General features: G+C 36.4%; 1 pseudogene; it reads left to right on the forward strand.

Moving 5' to 3' along the window:
• The first annotated feature begins 623 nt into the window (after window positions 1–623).
• Window positions 624–1178, forward strand: LOC116282591 (reticulon-3 pseudogene; annotated as a pseudogene).
• The last annotated feature ends 5360 nt before the right edge of the window (window positions 1179–6538 follow it).

Below are 6538 nucleotides of genomic sequence, written 5' to 3' on the forward strand. Positions count from 1 at the left end.
AAATCCATTTTATAGAAACTGCTTTAGGTGATGAAACAGGCTAAAAAAAAATGTGGGATGCAGCAGAAAGTTCATTTAACTAGGAATGAAAAGACCTGGGTTCTAGTCTGAGTTCTGCCAGTCACTGGCTGAGGTGGTATTTCAGGTGGGGCATTTAGCCTGTTTATATGTCTTCTGGAAGCCTGCAGTGGGGGGACAGTGGGAGGGGGTCGGGAGAGATGGAAAGATGATCTCCAAGTTTCCTTCCAGCGAAAATACCCTATGATTCCAGTTAGCATATAAAATAATTGAGGAAGTCTGGAAGACTATATACCACAACATTACTAGAATCTACCTCAGGAGAATGGGATTAGGGTAGGGGCAGAGAGACAAAAGAAAACAATTGGAGAACCCTTTCAGTGGGGAAAAAATGAAAAGGGAGAAGAGACTTTTAAGTGAAATGTCAAACAAGAAAAATTCCAGTTAGCATATAAAACAATAGAGAAAGTCTGGAAGGCCATATATCAAAACATTACTAGTAATCAGAGTCTAAGCACAAAGCAGAAGGAGTGAAGGGTCTTGGAAGAGCCAAAAGTGTGATTATTTTATTTCTCCTCTCTCCTCTGCCCTTGTTGGAAAAGCCCATGGCAGAGCCACTGGAAGCCACACAATTCCATCTAATTCCCCTTTGTCTTCTGGGGCCCAACCCTCCATGCCCAGTGATGGGGGAAGGGGACATGGGAGGGAGTTTCCCAGGGGAGCCTGCTCTGCAGTCTCCTTTGCAATACACCATTTGATTTTCTGGCACAATGTGAAGAAAACTGACTTGGTTCTTGCCCCACACTGGTAGTGCTACTTTCCCTGGAGATTTAGCATCATCACTGTAACTTCTTATATTATCCTGCCTCTCCTCTTTTTCACCATCAGCCTCAGGGTCTACAAGTCTGCCACCCAAGCTATACAGAAGTCAAAAGAAGGCCATGCAATCAGCTGTTTTCAGAAGTTTTCCATAATTATGAGAATGACCCCATCAACAGGGTCCTAAAACTCATCATGTATCTCTTTCTGGCAGAAGATCTGGCTGTCTTCCTGTAGCTCATGACCAATGTTGGTATAGTTTCAATGGAATTGTCCTTCTGATCTTTGATGAACTATAAATTTTTGGTGTTTCAATGAAGAAAGTACAAACCCCAGATTGATTACTGAGTTGTGTTATGAGGACCAGATAAAGTCAGTTATTGAAGGACCCAAACAACACTCTCTGGCATCCCAAAACAAACAAACAAATGAAACAGAATAAGCACATGGAAATTAAAAACTCAACAGTTACTAAATCACAATTAAAGGGTTATAACACTGCACTTGTATCATGAAGGAATGTGTCCAGTATTCACTTCCAAACTTTATTAATCTGATGTTTTCTCACCTTCTTTCTCTTTACTCTCCATGACAATCTCCAGAATTGTTAGATTGAAAAGGAATTGATATCATCAATTAAAAGAATAAGGAAAGATTCAAATTAGTAGGATAACCAGAATCTCTAAGGATGGTGGAGCTTTTGCCTGAGCTTCAAAAGGCAAAGAGTGAAGATAAACACAAAAATGAAAGATAAAACACACCTCTCTAACTCTTCAAATACCCAAGTATTGGTTTTAAACCAGTTTCTCACCATAGTTTTGCCTTTATTTTTAATTTAAGGAACTATGATTACCCTACAAAAAAATTTTATTTGCGGGTAGGAGTGAAGTAATGGCCATTTAGTTAACTATTATATAATCCCTGGATTATTTTTACCCTCCTCTGACCTCATCTCTCTGGCTCACAATAGGAACAGCTACTCCTGTTAGCCTCTCTCTTCTACCTCACTGGTCCAAATAACTTTCAATTCTATTAATAACTCACAGGTGATACTGATAATCCCTGAATCCTAAAATACCATCTGATAAATGAGACTGGAACCTGACAGTTGGCCCACTGAAGTGACCACCACTCCCTTCCCGCTTCCACTTTGGAAGGGAAAAGCTCCACCATTTGGGAAGGTGGTTTCTGTTTCATTTCCTCTGGACATTGAGTTCTGAGCCTAAGTATGAGAAAGGTGCTTCCTACCATCTTCCCTACCTACCTCAAGCTTAACAGACAAGCATGTGCTTTGCTTAGGAAATTAAATGTCTGTAATTTCTATAAAAAAATAATATTAGTGGTTGCCTCTGTGTAAACGGACATGCAAGCAGTTCACTGTAAGTTATTTGAGTGGATATATATTAATAATTAATAATAGTCAGGTGATTCATATTTAGAAAAAAGCCTAAATATGATTAATAGGGAAGAATTTCTAGATGCTTTTCCCTGATTAAGGAAAAATACCTACAAAGTGAGATTTATGTTCTGCTACATTTTAAAACCACTTAAAATGGCTTCAACATTGTCCCCATGAACTCCCTGATAAAAGGTCTTATATTTGGCCCAATTGTTGCCCCCTAGTCACCAAAACTCACTTGCCAGGATCATTGCCTCAGTCAATCTATATTGTTAACTAAGTGATCTCCCCAGACATCAACACAGGTCTCTGATGATTTTATGGAGTGAAAAAAAATATACCATAAAAAGATGTAGGAAAATGGTGGAATAAATCTAATAAAATAGGTAAATATGTTGCCAGTCTCTTTGAGCTGATGATGCTTTTATGCCTAGTTTGAAACTTCATTTACCTTTGAAGCCCAAGGGGTAAGACTAAATAAAAAAGAAAAGGTCAGCAATCTGGTCCACACTAACATTAATTCTGAATCCAAGATATCATATGTGGTTGATTAAAGGAGATGTAATATAAAGATATGAATCCCTAAGTTTATCATGTCTAGAACAACAATAATTAAATACATCTTCTGATAACACTAAAGGAAAAAATTTCATGAAGCCAATGTAGCCGAGCACTGTCCTTATCTAACTTTATTTTCCTTTTTGCAGGGTCACAGAACCCACAGAGGCAGAAACGAATGGGTTTTGTATAACCCTGGCCTTCTCTGAGAGCCTAATTATTTGTTCTCAGAAACTCAAACCACTTCACTATATCTAAGCAGGCCAGAAAGTTTGCAGGTAGAGCTGAGCCAAAGAGTCTGGTTTGGTTCTATGAGCCAAAACACGAGTCGACCCATTTGAGCTGACTAGACACATAGGCAAAAGAAAATACAAAAATTTATATATGTGTGTGTGTGTGTGTGTACATGTTGGTCTGTGTCATGTTTGTATGAATGGTCACTGGGGCTGACAGGGAGTAATGACAGAGTATTTTCACTGGCTTGTCTTTTCCTTGGCTCATCTCAACTGCTGGAGGCAGAGCAGCAGTGCTAGATCCTGACTGCCTTTAATTTGCCTACCTCCTTTCTTGACAAGCAAGAATAGAAATTGCAGTACTCTTTGTTATTTCTGCAGCTGATAAAACTCTTTAAGAGGTGTCCCACCCCTACTTTAAGCATCCTTCTTTTGAACCCAAATAGGCTTCCAAGATCCTGTGTAGTATTTGCAGTAAGAGAAAATGTTACTGCTCATTTATGCAATAAATACTTGACTTTCCATTTACATTGAACTGTGCTAGGCACTGTGAAAATAAAATAAGCAAATTAAAAAAAAAAACAGAAACAAAGAATAACCCAAAGTTTCAAAATCTAAATGTAGGATAAGAAAATGTTTGTTAATAGTGTAATATTCCCTTTTAAAAAGCACAATACATATCTCTCTTTCAATATATATAGATCTAGATATAGGTCTAGGCATAGATACAAATATATAGATACAGATGAGAGCTATAGATAAATAGCTCTCCCTGCTACGTAAGGATATTTTTCTGCATTCCACTTAGAAGTTTTTACACACGGAGGTCTGGCTCTGGACAAAATTGTGAAGTGGGTGGCCTTCACTTGCAGGGCTTCCCAACATTCCTGTAGCTAGCTTTTCTGTCCTTTCAGGGTCCATTTTGCTCATAATTACTCCTGGTTGCCAAGGGTCCTCTATTGTACCTCCTTATTCAACAGTACATTGTGGTCCTTGCAAATTCCCTTTCTTCCCATCTCTACTTTCCAAAGTGTGCAGCTCTCTGAGGATGGCTACTCAGATATACCAATTTTGCTAGATTAAGCATTTACTGGTTATAAGCATTGGTCTTGGATTAAGTTAGACAACTGTGTGAAATCCTGGCTCAAATTCTTATCAGTATTGTGATCTTGAACAGTGTGCTTAACTTCACGTCCTAGTTTCCTTTTAGGTAAGATTGGATAGAGGGATGGGGGCTACATAGAAAGAATCGCTCAGGGCAGGGTCTGGGGGCTTAGGGCCAATGGAAACATATCTTTTGAGTGGCTTAGACTTTTCAATGCCCTCATTCAGGTCACACATATTTGAAGTTATTTTAAAGCTCCTACTCAAAACCTAGAGACACAAATCTGGGATCAGAACTTTTATCACAGTTTAGACAAATTTATCCCTACATTAAACAAACTTTTCAAAGGCTTTCATAATGAGCTGAAGTTTACAACCCATTCCACTCCCCCAAACTATCACTCTCCAGTCTTACTAGCTTTCCTATGCTCTTCAAACCTGGAAGTTTATTCAAAGCACCTATGACCACTTATCCTCAATATTCTAATTTCTGTCATTTGATGTGTTAAATAGGAGAAAAAATTGTACAAGCACAAAACAGGAAAGAACATCTTTTTTCTAGCAGAAACACAGCTATTTTTCAGATGAGTGACATTATAGAACAAGAATATTTTAGCAAGTACTCTGAATGACATAAATGCTGTACATTTATTTATAAATCTAACTTTGCCAACTTTATGTTAAATTCAACAGAAAATCTAAAAATGATACTCATCCAGAAGTTGGATATGATGTACATAACAAATGTAATACCCATAGAATGTGTTGTAAAGCATCATTCCTTTATAGGTCTTCAGTTTAGTCTGCAGCTTGATAACTTGTTTAGGCCAGCATGCCTGTCTGCTAAGAAGTATACTGATGATGTCGATGTGATTTTCTAATGATTTGAATACTAGTGCAACAGTTGACAATATGTTGCCACAACCGTATAACTTCATAAAATATTTCGTCTGGAACTTGCCAAAAATTCAGTGTCTATTTATAACAAGTCAACTATTTTCAGTGAATCCGTCCTTTTTACATCTCTTGCATAAACGGTATGCTATGATCTAAGTTAGTTAATGAGATAGACTAAAACATTTTATATACACTTGACCAAAACAGGTCGATCAAATTACTTTAGTCCCAAGACCTGAGTGTCACTAACTAACATTCACCAGCTCAGGCAGAATTTTGGAATAGCACATACCAGAAGTCAGTTACCCCAATCTGCAACCCAAGGCTGGAATTACACTCATCCTACGCTCAGCACTTCCCTCCACTGTACTACCCCTTTCATGTACTCATGTGGAGCATTGGTTTACATTCCAGGCTCTACTATAAAACAATATACTTCCTTGAAGACAGACATTGTACCTTATTCTTCCTGGTACATTTCTTTACCCTTTCCCTTCTTTCTCTCTACAATGCTTCATACCTGGTAGAAGCTTAAAATTTGTTAAATTAAATTGTTTATCTCCAACCTTCTACAAATTGATTGTACACTTGACCCTTGAATAATAGAGGTTAAGGGTGCCAACCCCCCATGCAGTCAAAAATCCACATGTAACTTTTGACTCCCCAAAACCTAAATACTAATAGCCTACTGTTGATCAGAAGTCTTATCAATAGCATAAATAGTTGATTAACAAATATTTTGTATGTTATATATTATACACTGTATTCTTACAGTAAAATAAGCTAGAATAAAGAAAATATTACTAAGAAAATCATAAGGAAAATACATTTACAGTACTGTACTGTATTTATTGATGTCCATCTGTTAGTACCTACATCAATATTGTCTTATACAAAACACTGTAGATGTTACACATATTACTAACACTAGATATCAAAGGTAAAAATATAATGTGAAGAAGAAATTCATATTTATTTACAGGTAAAACAGTTCATGTATTGATAATGAAGAAGCAGCAATATGATAACTTTATGGTAGTCTAGTGTAATCCATATGATTGCTTTATGGTATCCAAGTCTACACACTAATGAATGAATCATTATAAAATTTTTACGACATACAGTATTGTAGTCTTATTCATAATATAGTTTTGGAAACATTTTATATTTTTTTAGAAACCACTTATCTGTGATGATAGGCTGATATGCAGTTTTTCCAGTTACGAGAGAGAGGCAAACTATATGGTAATGTAATTCCTTGAAAGCAAAATTATAAAACAGTAAGAAAACTAACACATTATTAATTTTATATTAAATTTCACTCACCTTATGCCTATGTAAGGATAGAAAAGTATCTACACATATTTTATGCATTCATGACATACTTAACTTTTTCTTAATTTTAAAAATATTTCTAAGCTATGAGGTTCATCTGCAAGTTTTTTCAAATTGTTGAAAATTTCCAAAAAATGTTCAATATATTTATTGAAAAAAATTGCATGTGTAAGTG

This window comes from Vicugna pacos, chromosome 12 (genome assembly GCF_048564905.1).
Source record: "Vicugna pacos chromosome 12, VicPac4, whole genome shotgun sequence".
NCBI lineage: Eukaryota > Metazoa > Chordata > Mammalia > Artiodactyla > Camelidae > Vicugna > Vicugna pacos.